Here is a 19,466-nt window from a genome sequence, read left to right on the forward strand (position 1 = left end):
AGTGCATTTTAAGGAAATGGTTAAAAGAATATGAAGGCAGAGTCAGCCAGTCACTCCAGGCAAAGGAGACCGTTTTTATCAAAGTTGTTTTAATAGCAGAAAAAAAGTCTATGTTGGTCAAGTAATTTCTTCCTGCTGAAGACGGCAAAAATATTAATTGAACAACTTACTTGACAAAAAACTCGGGCTATTATTTAGTCAGCTGTAGTTACAGCCTAATTTATGTCCGTTTCCATCCTCATTGTTGTGAGAGTATCCCTCAGGAGCTAACTGTGTGAGATAGTACAAAAATGCTTTTATTTTATTTTATTGCCTACACCCAAATGTTTGGTAATTGTACTAGGTTTTCTCAACATGACAAGCAGAGGACATGCTGAGTGAGAGTTTTAATAGCAAAAATTATTTAAGAAACAAAAAGTCTTGTTTCCCTCAACTCCCAAGCTCTTGGACACCAGCAAATAACTGAGTAGAAAAATGTCACCCAGAAAGAAGTACTCATGACCCAGCCGGTGCTTGAACTGGCTTTAATGACATGACAAAGTACCTAGAATCCAGCTGTCTACAGCAAATCTCCCGGGTCATCAAGGTGGGGGTACTTCCACGTCATCACACTAGTCCAGTATCCATACAGCAGGCTCTGAGATCCCCATCACAAAGCGTCCCTACGACCTCCGCTTTGCACGTACACACAAGGCATGCATGTAGTTTTCAAAACGCCCGGAAAAGCAATCACAGTATGAAACAAAAAAAATGCAACAAAGCTGGCAGGTGTTTGGAGACACTGGAGTATTTCCTCCCTTTTTATTCTTTTGCTTTTTTTCTTTTGCTTTTATCCTCCCTCTCCTCCCGGCAGCAGCCCTTTCTGTGCTCACCCCTTAGCCGCACTACCCCTCTGCCGCAGCCCTCCTCCTGTCCCCTGTCCATCCCCGTCCATCCCCATACGTCCTGCAGCAACCAGCAGCGCCAGCAAATACTCAGTGGCCGGCCGTGGCCTGCCCACCCAAAAGCAGAGGGAGCAATCGAAATATTCCCTCCAGGGTTTCCCTTAAGCATTGCCATCAGGAAACTCGCTGCTGACAAAGGCGCTGTGCTGGCCCCAGGAATCAAATGCCGGCCGAAGAGCAGCGGCTCTCGCTGTAGCCCAAACACAACTTATTGTAATCCCTCGCTGCCTCCTGTGCTTATACAGTACAGACCTTCTTGGGTTACAAGACACTTTGAAGATCTCACCTTCTCCCATTACTTGTCTTTTACATAAAATGTCCACAGATGTGAGTCTGCTAGTGTGTCGGAGGACTGCGGTTAATAATTTATAAACCAATACTTCCTATTGGGTATATTGTTTAACGGAGGGGTGTATGGCAGAGGGAGCGGGCTGCCTTGCTGCAGGAGCACCCTCTGCTGACTCCCGTGCAGGGCAGCAGCCCTGAGGTGGGGTGACGGCCGCTGTGGGGACGCTGCCTCTCAACTTCTCCAGGGTCGTGGTGACTGTTAAACCCCTTGCTCTGCAGCAAATAGCAAGGCTTAATGTCCCAGCAAAGCACAAATGAAGAGGACTCTAGTGGAAATACTCTGATGCGCAATCCTCGGGAACCCCATGCGATGCACGCCCACCTCGTGAAGCATCACCTGCAGGGAGCCCAGAGTTCTGCCGTGTGCATGCTCCAGCAATCCCAATCAAAAGGCTCCTCTTGAGCCAAAGCCACAAGGAAATGGTCTAGATGGCTACACCTGAAAATAGGCTCTTGTGTGTGATGGCGTTTGCCCCGGACTCCTAATTCCCCCCAGGTCCGAGTGGAGCACAAGGGAGGATGTGGGCAGATATATTTGCCATGTCAAAGAGAACTCTCTGCAGGTGGGACTGATGCTCTGGACCAGCAGTCGCAGGCTAAGAAGAAGGGTCCTCCCTGGAAGTGTGCACTGGGTGGATCTTCTTCAACTCCCTTCCCATCCATGACAGCTCTGGAGCTGGAAATGCCAGTAACAATGGTGAGAACAGTTGAACAGCATCTTCCTGCAGGGACGTGTGGACTACATCATCATAAATAAACAATGTGGCATAGCTAGCAATGGCTGCTCAATAAAGAACCATTGTGTAGCTCAAGAGCGCTGGTGGCAAGTGCTTGTCGTTCCTACTCTTACCACATCTATCTCGAGGAACAGTAAGTCTATTTACTATTTCACTTTTTAAAAATATTTTTTCAAGTTTCTAAACACTTTTTAAGTATTTGCTAATTGGTGAGCTAATGGTTCTTCACATCATCAGGAATCCTTGAGAGATTTTAAAATGACAGTTAATTTCAGATTCCCCAAATGCAGTAAGTGGTATAAATGTTAAAGAAATGCTTTCCAGGGCACTGTGCAATTTCAGCTTGCTTTCAATTTTGCTTAAGCCTTAGGCCATTTTTTTACCGGAAAAGTGATTACAAAACCAAAATGTTCATAGCTCTCTAGGCACACCTTTACTGACCTGAGGAAGAGTTTGTCTGCTGAAAGCTTGTCTGCTTTTTCAGACTACTGTAATAAAAGATATTGCCTCCCCTTACAAACCTTGCTTTGTTGACTGATCAAAATGTTGCAAATGTTATTTCCAGCAGTGCGTTATTATTCAGATTAGAAGGGCAGGTTTAAAAACCTATGGTAGAGGCATGTCCTCATTTAGCTAGAAACCAAACTGACATCCTCCTGCCTGAAACTTTCGGCTACTTATCTCCAGCCTGTGGCAGAGGAGCCCATTTTTGCACCAGCGGGAAACACGAACGGCCGTTGGAGTCTCTGGGCTGGACACCCTCCATGGCGGGATGGAGGTCGAGGCTTCAGTGTCCTCTCACCATGCGCCAAAGATCCTGGGTGGGCTATTCCTTCCTCCACACTGGTCCTTGTGAGCCCCAGGCTGCCCTTTCCTGCTGTCCTCATCCTGGACTTGCTGCTAGTTGATGCATAGCGGGAGGCGTCACCAGGACAAGCGGTGGGACATGTGGAAGCTGCTGTGTTGATACTCAGGCAGAGGACTGTCAGAGACTCCTTCACACCCACAGCACGGTCCTCACCTGAGCTAAGGGCTACCTGTCTTCACAGGCTGCTGCACCTCCAGGAATGCCTGCAGGGACTGCTGTTACCAAATTTCATTACACTCTGCTTTCTCAGATTATCATACGACATAGAATTTGTCTTGGTGGTCTGCTGTTAACAGGGCAGGGATACAGGCAAAGGTGATTTTATGGTAAAAGCTGAAATCTTTCCCATTCACTCACCCGGGGGGAACCAACACCTTCACAGAGGGCAGACCTGAACCTTTGCAAGGACAGACAGTAAATCAAGACCAACTGCTATCAGAAATACTGTGTGTGTTACACTGTTGAGGAGAGGGCATTTATTGAGCCCTGTTTCTGTGTATCAAGACATTTTATATTTTTAAAGGAGGTGGAAAAAATACAGACAGCCTCCTTCTGCCCAAACGTAGCTGGTAAGAGATCTTGGGCTATATTTAATTGGAAATACGTTCTGATTGAACTGGCTTTTGGATTTTACTTCCAATTCTGTTAGAGTTAGTGCACCAAGGCCACACATACCATCTCTTTTCCGCAGCTATGTAAGCATCTCAGTTTCCTCCCAGTGACTTCCTTTTGTCACTTTTCCTTTTCATATCTGTGTTTTTCTCTTCCATTCAATAGGGAGGAGGAGTTTCCTCCAGATTGTCAATCATGACGTGGACCAAAGCTGGGCTCTGCAAAGTACCAGCCTTAAGCTGGAGGCTGTAGCGTCACAAGGTGGACCATGTTCCCATGAAAAGGCTGAGCCTCTGGGGTTTTCATCAGACCCTCACTTCCGTGTGACAACAACAGAGGAAAGACTGTCACTAGCAATCCTGGGCATCTTGAACGTCACCCGGTTGCAGATGTCTGCACACAGCGACTTCCAGCCTGTTCTTTTACTTGGCTGCTTTTAACACAGCCTTGGGCCAAAGCAATCCTTGAGTAAAATCTGTGGGAGTTCTTTTCACTGGAAACCAGGTGTTTCCTCCTGGGAGATGCCATGTTTTTCCACCGCATATAGTGTTCAGTTTTGTCTTTTAGGTGCCTCCTACCTCAGAGGCTCATCCTCTGTATTTTTTCCAGGTTTTGGATCAGCAACAGTTTGCTGTTACATGTGTGCTTGCTATTCATCCTCATTGTGGACAGGCAGTCATCGGGTACAGATAAAGGGCAGTTTTAACTACACTTTGTTTCACTAGTGCTTGTTACAAAGCAGCATCCAACAAACTCCCTGGCTCACTCAGCCAAGCACCCACAGAGAATAAGGCGCATGCTGTCCGACAGAGAAACCCCCTTGCAACAGCAGTAAGAGGATTTGTTCTGAAGGTCTTTTATTTAGGAAGACGAGCAAAATGTTAAGAAGTGCCAAGATTCTTCTTTTGCATATAAATCCCCTCACTTTTTATTTCAGGGGTCATGCACCGCTGAGGTATGTGGTAAGGAAATAGCATCTTGAACTTGCCTTATACTGAAAAATGAAACAGATCTTCAATATTCCATGGAGAAGAGGGTGTGCATCATTTCTTGAGAATAAGGCCTTTGTGTCTCTATTATTTTTACAATGCACTTTAATGACCTGAAAGCATGTGTGTGCCTTCTTAAATCATCGCATACAAAACTACATTTTGACTGTAAAATATATTAAGAATCTTATAGAGGAATTTATGCCAGGTGTGGGTTTTTTTCCTCTGTTTTCAAAGATAGGATGAGTTGTGCCCATATTACAAGGACAAGCTCCAAAAATGAAAAAATAAGGTGGGAAGGGGGAAGGTATTTTTTTCTAAAAAGAATAAATCCTAGCCCTAGACACCAGTGTTAGAAAAGTCACCCTTACCAGATGGCTAATACAGACAAGGGAAAATAGCCAACTTGATTTCAAATGTGAGAGTGATTTTTAAAATGAATGATAGAAACTACTTCAGATTCATTATTTTAAGCGGGGAAACTCATGTGTTTAGCTTATGGGTCTGGTTTGAATAAAAGTTTGTCTTTCTTGAATAGAAATCATATGTGATTCCAGGCAGTGGCCTGGACCATTTGCTAATACTAATTGTTGCTGGTTGAAAGTAGGGTAGAAGATTGTTAAAGTCTTCCCTGGCAGTAACTTGATCTGTGGAAATGTACTTTACAGGAACTGTGATGAGGTTTACAGCTGGCAGAAGCTTGTGATAGGATGGCCACATGACTTTACATCTCCCTTTTAATAACTGAATAAAAGCTCGCATGACACAAGTTTGGTAGGTAAAGGATGGCAGGGAAAAAAACCCACGGAAACAGGGATATATATTTTTATAAACATTTCACATTTTGAAAAGTACTCGATGATGTGGGTATTTTGCAATAATATTATCACAATATGCTGAAGTAAAGCTGGCAAGTTAGAAAACCACCAACTGAGGCCAGATGGGCTGTTGAAGTTCTCACATGAAGCATCAGTGGTGAAAAAAAAAAAGTGTCAGATTATAATCATATCAGTTTGCCCTTGCTCAGGCTCAACAGAAACCTGGTCAGTTGGTAAATACTTCATCTGCTGATAAGGAAGAGCTCTAACCTTAGTTAAATAGATAAAACGTGATTATTCTGCATAATTTACATGTTAGTACCAGTATCCTGGTAAATCCCAGAGTGAAACCTTATCTTCTGTTTCTGAAATGCAGGGTTACACTATTTCCAAGCTTCAGCCATAACCCATAGCGCAGCATTGCTGCCCATATTCCCATCCAAGCTGGCTGCATCTCACCACCATGTGAAACACCTAGGGCATGATTCAGCTGCCCAAAATTAGGTCTGGGTGCCCTTCAAAGTGCCCTGACATGTCTGAGACATCCCCGATGGGCTGGCAGATGTGGTCTGCAACCCACTGCCCCCCACATCCCTGCATCCCCTTCCAGAGGGGCAGCCAGCTGCCTCGGGGAGACGCCCTGCGGCATCGCAAACAGCGCAAAACGCCAAAGGTTGAAGCGCTGATCCAAGTCCCCTATGTCTGTGGTGTAAACCTGCTAAGCCACCTCGGGATCAGGCTCTGTAGGGACCTGTAACAGAGCTGTGGCTGGGGAGCAGAGAGGAGCTGTGGGTTTGATGCCCTGGCGGGACGCCGTGGCTCCTTCCCCACAGGGAGCGTGCTGGAGTTGTAAGAAAAGCTCAGCCCTGCTTGAAGGGATGAGCAGCATTTCGTTGGTGTTCATACTGATGACATGTCACTCATGAGCTCAGCCAGAAGAATTTCAGCCTGCAGTTCCAGTCAGAGAATCGCACACTTATTTTCATTTCATATCCAATCAGTATCAACGTGTTTTATGAAGCCTTGTCATGCTCGGGTAGACAGAAAGTATTATTTTCACTAATATTTGTATTGTTTCACATCTGGTTCATAATAATTCTTATGCTATTGTCAGTGGAATTGCTCTGCCATTCCCTTTCATGATGTGCTTGATGGCTGCTCTGGAAAACAGTTTATTTACAGGTTCAAGAAGATGCCGTTGGGTGTATTTTCCATTTGGCAAACTACAAAAGTAACATTCGCAGTTATAAACACCTGTGTAGACTAATGTATATGTTGCATAACTTTCTTGACAGAGAGGTATACACATATATATCATGTAAACAGCTTTCCACAAGTCAAAATGAATGCAGAAAAAACGCAAGACTCTTAGAGAAATAAAAAATAGAGAAGGGCAACTTTTTTTAAACCTTTTCACTTCCGTTCCTTCCCAATCCCAGTCATGGTTACTTCACATTTTCTCCAGCGACTCTTTTGGAAGTAGTGAGTATTGTGTACTCATTCTATATTCCATCAAAAAAGCCAAAACCTTCACAACCACTGATTCTTTTTATTCATGATTTTATGTCTCTACCCATTTGCAGAGTAGCAGCTAGCTGTGAAAATGCTCTCTGTTGTGTCCTGTTCTGTGTGGTCCTATAAGAAGTTTCAGTGTGCTCTTCTTTGGGGAAAGCTGAGCTTCTCAGTTGAGTCACGTCCACAGCCAAAGCTGCCATTAAGTCCTTTCATCTTTTGCTGGTTCTCGCCTGAGCATCCTCTGGCATTTTTAGGCAGCACAATGTCCTTGCCCCAAAGACAGCTAATCAGTTTTCAGACTCATTGCTCAGATGGAGAGCAGATATGTAACTTTTAATATACTTGACATTAAAATGTGGGCTTCAGTCATTCAGTTCATTGTCTGGGCTAATTCTTGCTTTTTCTTGATGGTTTGTTTGGGTATTCTTGGCAATCTCTTGTGATGATGACAATAACCTTACAAGTACAGCTCTAAAAGCGGACTTTCCTAATTTCTTCACAGTTGTCTGGTGGAAATAAAGGTAGTAGGGTGGCATGTAGAAGAAAGTAAATATTTCCATTGTTCTGACATGTTTTGAGCAGTATATTGCAGCATCAGGTACATCGTTCATGGACAAGCACACAACACTACCCATATAAATACTATGTTTGGATACGTAATGGCCACTTGGGTATAAAGACTGCAGCTTCCCTGACTGTGGAGTTTCCAGAAGCTTGTAACAAACTCACAGCTGCCCATGGCAAAAATCCCTGGGAGAAAGTTCAGCTCTGACACTCATAAACCTGATATTACTGACTGAAACCTGCCTCTTGCCTGCATATCTCTCAAGAGGAATGAAGATGGCTGTGGGACAGACCTTCTCTTCTCCGATTCAAAGACCAATGCAACATCTTCCTTGTTTTCCTGGCCCTCACGTTCCTGAGGAATTGCACATTTTTTCCCCCCATCCCTTGTATGTCCTTCAGTCCTCTTCCAGTGGAGGATGTGGGCAACAGGCACAAACGGTGCAATAAAACTCATTTCACTGCCTGCGGCTGGGTGAAGCCTTACCTTGTAGTCATCTCCCGCCTCTCCTCCGGCACACTTCTAGGAGGTGCAAAGCAGCTCTGGTGGTGTGGAGAAACAGATCAAAGGACCAGCAATTCATAGCTCTTTCACTACAGACAAGGCTGCAGCATGGACCCCTGGGCAGGTTCTGGGAAAGGACTGATTGAACTTAGCAGGGTCTCCAGAACTGTCAAGATTAGGCAGAAGACCATTGAGGCTACGAAAAAAGGAGAACAAGATAGATTGAAGCCACCTGAGACCCACACTTTCTGAGGCACGCCTCTGAGAGTTTCCGCACATGTCAACCTTTCACAGGCAGTTTGGTGCAAATGCTGAGTAAATGTTGGCCTTTGCCAGGAACATGCTTTAGAGAATGGCGTGGACAAAGGCTAAGAAAAGCTTTCACAAAAAGCACAGAAAACAAGAATTAATGGAATCCCTTCCCCAGATGTAATTCACGTGTGTTTTGAATACTATTAACGCAGACAAAAACAAATTCTCAGATAGTTTCTGTAATAGCAAAAGCGGTTGCTATTGTAACAGGTTATGATTCAACGTTTCATTTTCTTTTATGCATTTTAACTTACATCCAGCCATCTTTTAGCTGGCTCTGTCACCAAGTCCTGACTCCCTGTTAAGCCTCAATCTCTGGCACTCATAACTAAAGCAACGAGACCAAGTCCTTAAACTTATCCACTAAATGTGTTGGCTCTGAGAGCTTTTTCCAGAATTATGTCAACCCTCCACTTATCACTTATCTTCCTACCTCCTGCAAGTGCCCCTATTCACAACACTTTGTACATAGCCTGGGACTTTCAGAGACCATCATGCAACATATTAAAACCATTCTAATCTTCTGCTTCACACATAACCCGTCAATCACAGCTCGTACTGATTCCAACCATCAGGCTCATAATCTTTGTAGCACATTAGCCAAAAAAAAAAAAAAAAAAAAAGAGAGAGAAAATCCATTTTCATTCTATCTTATCCACAACATGTGCAAATATTACCTCATCCATCCCTGAGCTGGCTCCAGAGATTAACCCAAAGCTGACATGATAGATGTCTAATTTAAAAAATAGTCCGTTTCCTGGCAGTTGATTTTATTGTCAGTTTTGTTTAAACTTCAACTTCGGGTGTGACATTGCTACCAGAATTTCATATTTTTAAATACCATTTCACTTTCAAAGGCTGAAGCCAAGGATGATGTCATGTGTGCTAGTAGCTTAGCACATATCTGCAGTGGGAGCCTGAAGATTAAAAAGAAAGTTTTCCTTGCAAAAACAAGAGCAGGACACATAGGAAAAAGACTTTTGTAGGAAAGCAACATGACACTATTTAACCTTCTGATTAGGTAAAGCATTACATGAGTCTTTTTAATTGAGGGAACGTCACTTAAGCAGTTTACTAAGCAGGAAGTGGCTGCTGATGCCTGTGGAAAGCAGGCTGCATGAGGTTTGAAGCAGCACCCTTTGAAGTGAATGGAAAGAGTTTTACTGAGCTCAGCGGAGGTACTCTGCATTTGTACTAATACAATTCTGAGTACAATTTGACCCATGGGGATGAAGGGCACCGGCTAAATGAAAAAATAGCATGAATCCTTTGTTTATGTTACAGAAAAGCTCATATTGTATGCAATATTACTGAGAAATAAAATATCCTTTGCAGTGAAACAGTTTGTTCTTCCTAATCCAGTATTATTGTTACGCATGTGTTAAATCATAGGATACACATGGTTGTAAAAGCTGATTTATTAACTAACTAAAAATCAGAGGCATCCACCCAAGCGCCACCCAGCATCTGCTGGGACTAATGTCCCTCAGAAACATCCCATATGTCAAAGGAGGGTATACGCTCAGAAAAACACTAATCCCAGCTGGTCAAAAGGAGCAAAAGAAAAACAGGTTTTGCTTTATAGACTACAGTATTTTGTTTGTTTTCATTAAACACTCTTACTGATTTTAAACATCTGTATTTGTTAACTTGTTTAGTTCTTTCAAACTTAAGAGTACAAACAGTGCCATATGTGCTTAGTGCTGGCATTTCTGTTCCCCATGTTAACATTGGCCTCCAGAGCCAGGCTTATCTCTGACAACTCGGTAAACACAGCTCACAATGAAATCTGAACTATGCGAGGTAGTTCACTGCCTAGAGAAGGCAGAAGGGACACGCAGAAACCTCTCTTTTAAAACCTACGACACCCGCTGTGGCAATGTCGGCTCAGCTGAAGCAAAGCTGACATACGGGGGGACTGCATGGGGCCAGCTCTACTGTCTCTGGTCATTAGCTTTCTCATCATTTGTGTTTGCTTGTTGGAGTCCGCACAAGCAGGTGGAAGGGTAAACTCCAGCGACTTGCACATCCCGCTGTTCTATTATCGTAGAGGCTGGTTTGAAATGAAACGAGTAGCTTCCCATGGTTGTATGAAGCAAGACTGCTTGCCTCAAGTCACAACTGGTCAAGAAGAAGATTAAGAAGTGGTTTGGCTTCAATTTATTAGTACTTTCACAGAGACAAAATAGAGTGCACTCCAGGGCTCTTTAATCTAGCAAAGGATGGTCTCACAAGAGGAAGGCTCAAGCCAAACACATTTAAGTGATGAATTAGATGAGTTTTTAACAAAAGGAATAATCATTATTACTGACCGGAACCAGTTACTAGAGGAAACGATGTCTTTATGGCTGCTTTCCTAGAAGACAGGTCACGGTCAAACAAGTTATCAGTCCCAGTACAGCAATACTTCCAATGGACAGGAGATCAGACTACACGATGTGTAGTCACCTTCACCCTGTATACTCTGGGAAGGCACCAAGCTGTGGATATGTCACTTACGCTCCCCAAAAGTGTAGGGAAATGACAGTCATGCTGCTGCTTCTTCCCCTAAGGGACCAACTGAGAAAAAAAAAACTTAAATTCTCCTGATTTTTGGCAATTTGAGTAGTCATGCTCAGAAAAACCAGACTCATTTAAGGCATTTCCCATAGAGTGTCCCCATTTTGAATATTCAGGCCACTTTTTGCAACCATTAATCTAATTTCAGGCTGATTCCTTTTCCAGAATATTTTTACTTCAACTCTTTTTTCTCCCATGATCAGCTTGTCATGTCTAATTCCAATTTCTAATATATACCTCCTTGGTAGGCATATAATGTTGGAACCTGGTCTGGAATTATCCAACCCAATTTTTGGCACCCAAGTTTCCTGCAGAATAGTTAATTCAAATGGGCACCTCTTAAGCAATGATTCTTAGCTTCTTTTTCTTGGGTAGTTTGCCCCTTCACACAGAGACCATAGGTACTGACATTAAACATTTGCCTATATTTAGAATTACAGAAACATGTACCTCTTTTGTCCTCAAACCCTGTCCCCTTTGCACTCAAGACCTATATTTCATACTCAGTCCTTCTCTAAAGCTTTGCACCCAGGCTGTGCTCCATGCTATAGAGGTACAAGTCTGTGCTCACCTCTCCCAGTTCATTTGCCATGAGCCAGGCAACCATACGCCCCTTGAGACAGGGGTGCACCTATGCACAAGAGCATGTGTGTGCACATCTGTGTGTTCACACACACACACTCACTTTTTAAATAGGTGCAGCAGCTCTGCCTGCCTCTCTCCAGCAGATGACGTAGGAAATACTGATACTATATAAAAGCTGGGAGAGCAGAGGCAGGGTGAGGGGGTAATAGGTACACGTATACATACATTTCTTCAAAGGAGAAGAGGAATGGTTAGAGGAATATATATATGTGTTTAAATGGGAAGCGAGGTGGGAAAAGCAAAGGAATGGCAGAGCTTATTTGTCAAAGGCTACAGAAGGCAAAGGACACAAATTGGGTTTGTGGATATAGGAGAACTGGGGACAGCTTCTGCTGTTCATATGCAAGTGTGCATACATGTTGGGGTGAGGGAGAATCATGCTGTGAATAGAGAAAAACTTCTCCTGATCCTCTCTGGGCACATGCCATGGGAGCCTGAAGCAGCTGGATGAGACGACTAACAGAAGATGAGGTTGGGCAAGAGCTACAGTACAGTCTTGGTTCATTGAACGCTTCCCAAGTTTTAGGAAAGGTGCATTACAGTCCTTCAGAAGTCTAGTAACAATCCTTCAGAGTCACTGAATGTGACCACTACTCCTAGAGACTTTCTGAAGCCTGTCTCAACATTTCACTAGCGAAAGTGTGTTAAATTGTCTTTTTTGCCCTTGTACACTTCCCTGCAGGAGGCACCAGCAATATGAGCTGCTCAGAGAACACACAGGTTTCTAAACATGTAGTTGATACCTTTTTCTTGTTCCTCTTTTCCCTGCAACACCCCTTTCACTCCACTTCATTCTTTAGTATGTATCTTTTTTTGGAGTACTAACATTGGCCTCCAGGGCAGCTACTCTTAGCACATCAGTAAGAATGTGTATGTTGATCTGATTAGACTCAAAGTCCACTAAAAAAGCAAAAAAGCATCTGAGGGGATTATCAAAAGCTTCTAGGCAATGAAATATCTCAAGAAATCCAGCTTGACTCTCCTGGGTGTGGACTGTGGCTTGTATACATTTCTGAAATCAGGGGCAGGTGTCTGGGAATGCTACTGCAAAGAAAATACGCAGGGGGGTCACATCCCCTTCTGAATTTGCACCTCTTTCCATGTCCAACTATTGGGTGTTTTTTATCGCTTATTACGTTTTGAACTCGACACTGTGAAGATCAAATAAGCAGCCAGTCATCAATTAACTTTCCAAAGCAAATACTTCAATATTCACAACACATATGTGTCGCAGGCATAAATGTTGGGGGAGGAGGGGTTGTTGGTGTGTGTGTGCACATGTAGAAGGAACCGGGGCAATGGGCTGCTCAGCAAACGCACATGTTCCCAAACATGTGGATTATACACTCTTCTTGTACCTCGTTTCCCTGCAAGATCTCTTTCACTCCAGGTGCAGGCAGATACACATACACATATACGTTCACCTTTGATATGAAATCAGGCCTGGCTCTTGCTGCGAATGTAATTTTCTTCTGCTCAATGGCTCTCTTACGCTCCTCTGTAAGTGGTCTGAGGGGGCCACCAGGTAAGGAGAATTTTGGCCCACCATGTTTCAAACCTCATTGCACATTAGGGCGAGAAGCAGCAATAGCTTCTCATTGCAAATTGTGCCTGTTGTTGTAATTTATCAGGATCAAACAGTTGCTGGCAGCCCTTTCCATAAGATCCGGTTGCAGTGTCTATATCAGCATCAAGCAAAATCAAACATGGCTTGCGAACAGAGGTTTAGCGATAAATAAATCACTCAGGGAGCTTTAGAGAAACAAGTCTTCACAAACACCAATGTTATGGTGCTTGTCTTTATTTCTCTTCCAGCTTTCTTTTCTTTTCTTTTCTTTTTTTAATTTGATTCACAGTGTTCGGATGACATGTGTTTTGCCTTATTCAGCCATTTGGAGTACAGGTGCACGACTGTGTTTTTGATGGAGTGTTGCTATTCTGGAGTGCTCCATCCAAAACACAATCCCACACATGTAATCCAAACTGCCGAAGATGAGTCAACCATCTTCCCGTTGCCATGATAATTAGAATTTTTTTTCATTCAAAGTTTCATAGTCTTTATTATTAGTTGCAGATGCCATGCTTAAACAATATTGTTGAATCTTAAAAGGCTTTCGCACCGGCCTATTTTATCCTTCAGAGTGGAGGAAATTAACAAAAAGTCCAAGCTTATCCAAACTTAAATTAAATCAAATCAAATCAAATATTATTACACTTCAAGAAAACAGTGACACCTAAATACCTTTAGTATTTATGTAAAAATTGTAGCTTAATATTCTATTAAGTAAATATAGCAGCTCACCAGGGAAGGTTTGTTGCGATTAAGGGATTCATGGAACAGCAGCTTCCAGTCTTACTAATCCACGCAGGCCACACATCTAAGTGTCTTTTCTTTGAAAGCGTTTCAGTTTCTTATCACGTTAAGAAAATGACCACTTCCCAGAAGCCTGAAACAACAAAGAACCTCACTGGGTTTTAAATCCTTAATCTAGGTATTATTTTCCAGACAAATGCTTGCAAAAGGCAGTTTTCACAGGTCTTAATATACACTGTCTGAACCTTGGGGCTGCTGGTGTTTACTTCTGGTACCTTAGGAGCTAATAGGCGATTAGTGGGGTAGATATGAAGAGAAAGAGAAGACACGGGAAAGCAGGTGTCATAGTCCTTTGAGGCTAAGCTTTAAGGACCATTTTAGTCCTTCAACAAGCAGATCTCTTGGTGGAATTTTGGTACTAGGTGGGTGGCAGACAGACACCAACTGTTCAGCTGCTGGAAATCTCTAAGTAATGACAGGTTGTATCCCTACCTAAAGCACTGTTTCTGAAAAAAAAAAAAATAAAATAAATCTTCTGCCTGTCCGCATTTGAGAGTTTCAGAGTGGTGAGGTTTTCCTTTCCATAGTACCTAGGTGGCTGGCTCTTGTTTTCTGTACACAGAACATCAGTTTAGATTATCTTTATTTCCAGGTATGAAAAAATATACCGAAGAGGAGGACACGTGCTGACTCCAGAAAGGTTGTTTTCCCTGGTGGAGAATTGAGACCTCCTTGTCAAGCGCTGCCAGCACCGGGCAACAAAGGCAGCATGCTATAGATGTGTTGGAGGTGAGGGATCTGCACCCAGCTGAAACGGCCCCCAGCAGTGCTGGGGATGTGGCTGTAGAGAAGGAGACCTCAGATTTCTCTGACTTCCCCATCCCCCGGCTCTGTACTAACAGCATCTGTACAAACAGCATGGGACTAGGCCCTGCGTCTCCATGAGCAAGAGGATGACAAGTGAGACAGCTACATTAAATTGACAGACACGTGAACTTGCTTCACACAGAGAACAGACTTGTAATACTCACCCCGTCCCCCCCACCGATACCGGTTAACGCATCCCAGGGTTTTTGTTATTACGTGTGAACCTGAGTTCTGGGGGGGTTTATTCCTTCACCGGCCAAAGACAAAAAAGGGTATCCATGTGCAGTCACCTACCTTTTTTCCATTCACTGGGGGAAAAGGGCTTCCTACACGTTCAGCTGGGCAGTCCATGGATCAGCCGGTGTAGCAGAGCTTCTATAGGCAACAATTCCTGGCAAGGATCTGATTTTGTCCCCTCAGCTTTTAAGACCTGATGCTCAATACCCTGTGCAGGATTGTGAGGCTGAACCTCACAGCATGATTTCAAAGAAAATAAAAAATGTGGAGCAGATTAGCTTAGGATGAAATTATAATGAGAAAAAAAGCTTGAGGAAAAGGGTAAGTGGGAAAAATGTCACACTCCAGCTCTCCTGTCCAAATGCACACTGTAACTACCTTTAGCCTGCTGAAAATGCCATAGAAATACCACTAACAAGCCACTTGGTTCACAGGAATACTGTTTATAGCAGACGTGAAGTCAGAAAAACTGTGGAATACATTATTGGTTTAAAAGTTAAATCAAACTCCTGGCAAATAAATCAATGGTCATTCCAAATTTTCTTTCTAAAAATGTAGGCTAGTATATGGCAAAGCAAGTGATTCATTAACAAAGTAATGACCTTTCAAGCCAGAAGACAATCTTGTCCCATAACTAACTGCTTAATGAAATTATTACCTCAGCAGCATAATTACAAGCCTTTTGCCAGAAGCCCCCAAGAGTCGAGTAGACCCTGCCCATCAAGCTTGAACTCTGGTGCTTACAGCTCCACTGCTCCATTTCAGTGCAAAGAGCCACGCAAGGATGCTGGAAGCCCTCAGCCCGGCACGGGGGGCTGAAGCACTGGAACAATAACAAACTGCTGTCGGATTAGCACCAGTTATACTTGTATGCACCTGCCGCTATGTCCCACATCTGTCCTGGGGAAGACAGACCTAGAGTTACCGGAGAAATGCCAGCAGTTACATGCAGGTAAAAGACACGTTGGAGGGACTGGTCTCATACGCCTCCGTACGAGGAACAAGCACCATGTTCCTCAGCTGCAGCCAACTTTGAAAACATTTTGACTGATCTTCCTGAGAGGACGCACAAATCTCTCTTTCTACCTCTTCACTTCAGCAGAGACTCCAACGCAAAATAAGCATCCTGCACTAAAAGTAGGGAAGCACGATCCTTGGCCAAGTGGGTGTTCCATGTTCCCACCACTCCAATAAAAGATCATTTTTAAATCAACCCCCCAAAAACCTGAAGACCTCCCAGTTGCACTAAACAGAACAGTTACATCCTTTTTTGGCCAGTAGGGTAAAAGGTGATGTTATGACTCGCTGTATTTTAGGGAGAAATCTCCTGTGGCAATCCTAAAGCTAGCTTACTTTCAGAGGAAAATGTTGAAAATTCCAAATCTATCACTTGAGATCTTATGCTGTTTCTGTACTGACAAATGTAATCGCACTTGCCATACTGCGCTTTTTCGGATATTTCTCTGCAGAGAAACGATGTTCCCCTAAATTAGCTTTTTAAGATAAACACACATGCATGTGCTGTTTATTGTAGTTTAAAAATAAAAAAAATTTAAAAAAAAAAAGTTGAGTGCAGAGAAAATTCTTCAAACTGCATTTGGAGAGTGACCCAAGATGTGGGAAAGTTGTCTATTGCTTATGTTATTTTTTTCACCCACTTTTGAGTGCTTTGAGGCTACATTTCCCCTGAGTTATGACAGATATTGCCACCCACCTTAGTTCTTCCTGCCTCTGCCCTAACAGAACCTCTTTGTTGTTTTATCTAATCAGATTCAGAGGCCCTGCTAGAGTTGGCTCTTTCAGACTGTTCAAAGCGGTTATATTTCTTATTTCCCAGGCTTCAGAAGAACTAAAAATAACCAAGAGAAAAACTGAAATGCAAAGCTAATATTCTTGCCAGTGTTAAGCAGATATGTTGTCAGGATTAACGAGAGGTTTTACTGATCTGAAAAATTTGAATAAATCAGAACACTTAATTTTTCTTTGCTGAGTTTTCTGAGTTTAATCTTTTCTAAGCTACTAAGAATTTTTTATAAAAATATTTACCTTAGTTTTTTTCTGAACTGAAGATACAGGGTGTGTCTTCACACAAAGAGAAAAATTTATTATAAAACTTTCTATATACAAAGGAGAATATTCATGGCAGATGAGGGTTTCCAGTTCAAACGACTTTGTGGTGAGAGCGACCCAAGTTGTTTCTCCAGTCCCCATGTGGAGTAGGAGTCATAGGTGTGTCGCCCGATGCCAAGCACTGAGAATTTTCACTGGCAAAGAAGGACCAGCAGTAGGCATGGGACAGGATCATTAGGCTAGTTCAAATGTGCTACAGTTGGTCAAAGCAGCCATGTTTGTATCTATCTTTGCACAATAATTTTCCCAGGATTTGTCAAAAATGAAAGCTCGTAACAGGAGGAATCTTGCTCTAGTGGCTGGATTACACAGCAGAGCAAAGTTTCCTAACAAGTTTACAGAGAATCTTGAAATGGAAGAAAAAGCAGCATTAAATGTTGGCAAATGCACTTCTTCTAAGTTGAGAGAGTGAGAAGCAGCTATAATTATTGACTGCAAACATTTAACCTCTTGAAGGAAATTTTAACTGGTTATATTTGCTGGTGATAGCACAGTTTTCTCTATGATGGGGAAGGGTTTACTCCTGCAGCCAGTAATTACAGCAACTTTGCAACACCCCTCTTCCAGAGGAACTGAAAAGTTGGCAGCACAGGGCACAACATTAAGGCAACTAAGCATTTACACAAATGAGCCAAAGGGATGATCCGTTTTCAAAAAGTCTGTGAAACGGTGCATGTCTAACTTCCAGAAACTGGGAAATGGCCAGCAACATGACAACCCAGCTTCTAAACCTGCAGCTCCATTCAACAGATGCAAGCGTGAAGCAGAAGATTAGCAACAGGTCTAAGCCTCTGGAATAATTTGAAACATGACGCAGAATTTAGTTCTCAGCCCATGGAGAAACTGCATGATGGAAAAGACCCAGCGGGTGAGATGCTAAGCTGAGTTCAGGCTAGCTACCGTAACACAGTCGACCATAAATTTGGCCCTCGGGATCTCAGGACTACAGCTAATCAGTGGCGGAACAAAATAAGACCTGCAGTGAAACAAAAGTGAAAGTATTAAAAATTATCTTTTAAACTGAAATTATAGTTAGGTGAACTATAACAAATCCTAATTTAACAATGACAGACCACTGTTTTCTCTCACACAAAATACAGTTCCACATAATTTTTCCATTTTCTGTGCAACTTGTACTTTTATGGAAGGCTCTTCCTTTTTCTGATGTGTATACTGGAAAGGGGTTTTATTGCATAGTCATGTAAGGAAGTATTATCACAGTGGGCATGCACAGAGAATGCAGTTTTAACTTCTTAATTCACCAGTGTTTGTTTGCTTTTCATTCAGTATGAAACTGTTAACCTTTAAAAAAACATAATCAAGAATATGGCTCAATATTTGTTATCATAATCTCATATTTCACATATTTGCAAGTTCAGTACTGAAATACTATCTAATGCAATGCCTCAGCCAAAGTGGATGTGGCAGACATTTTGTTTCTTTTTTTATTTGATGTCTTTTTCCCCATTGACATCTATGGATTATACGAATCTGAAATGAGATGAGCAAAAACAAAAGTATGGATATTTTATCCCTTTTAATTTCACCATTAATTGTTTGAAATTATTACTCTAATACATGAAGCCTTATATTTTAGCAACCTGGAGAAAAAAAATGTGTTAAGTGTACACATGCCACACATTTAAATGAGAAGCCAACGACTACAGCAGCAAAATCTTGTTTCACAGAAGTCAACAAAGGCTTCCCACCCATGTCAGCAGAGCCAGAATTTTACCTTATAATTTGGGGCTCTGTCCAGCAGGATCTATTTCAGAATTTGTGACCGCCTTTCTGCTTTATTAGCATTGCCGCCCAAATTGCCACGTTCCTGGCTGAAATTCATGGCTAGCCCTGCTCTCCGTTTTTTCAGCTCCACTGTCAAGAGCTCTTGAGAAAACTGCTCCAACTGGTTGGCATTAGAAGGAAATGAAAATCTTTCAAGTGGCTATTGTGCATGTTATTTGAATGCACTGGATGACATTTCAACACCAGGCAATGCCTCCTCTCCACCACAGTCATCAAGAGTGGTTTGGGTTTTTTTCCTTCCCATATGGGCACTGAGGTTTCTAACAGCATTGATCACTCCACACATTTTTCTATACTTTGTACAAGCCTCTTTGAACATATTTCTCCAAACAGAAAGGCTTCAATGTGCAACAGTTTTTTAGCAGCTTGCAGGATTGAGCCCTTGATGTGATTATTTGATTATATATGAAGTAACTCTCATGATCAATGAATGATGTCACAGCTATTGCTTTGAAGTTAACAGCAAAATTTGCATTGGCTTAAATCTGAGCAGGATCAAGGCATGCAGCATCAGACTGACATCCCTTCATTTCCATATTTCTCTTTAAATGCTCATGCCTCGCTCCATGCTTTTTCATGAGATGAGAGAAAAGAGCAAACGCTGGAAACTGATGTTTTCACCAGCAGTAGGCTGTCACGCTTAACAAATTGTTCTAGTATATTAGTTTATGTGGGCATCCTGTCCTTGATCAGCTC

The sequence above is a fragment of the Haliaeetus leucocephalus genome, unplaced genomic scaffold (assembly GCF_000737465.1).
Source record: "Haliaeetus leucocephalus isolate CR32 unplaced genomic scaffold, Haliaeetus_leucocephalus-4.0 Scaffold195, whole genome shotgun sequence".
Taxonomy (NCBI): domain Eukaryota; kingdom Metazoa; phylum Chordata; class Aves; order Accipitriformes; family Accipitridae; genus Haliaeetus; species Haliaeetus leucocephalus.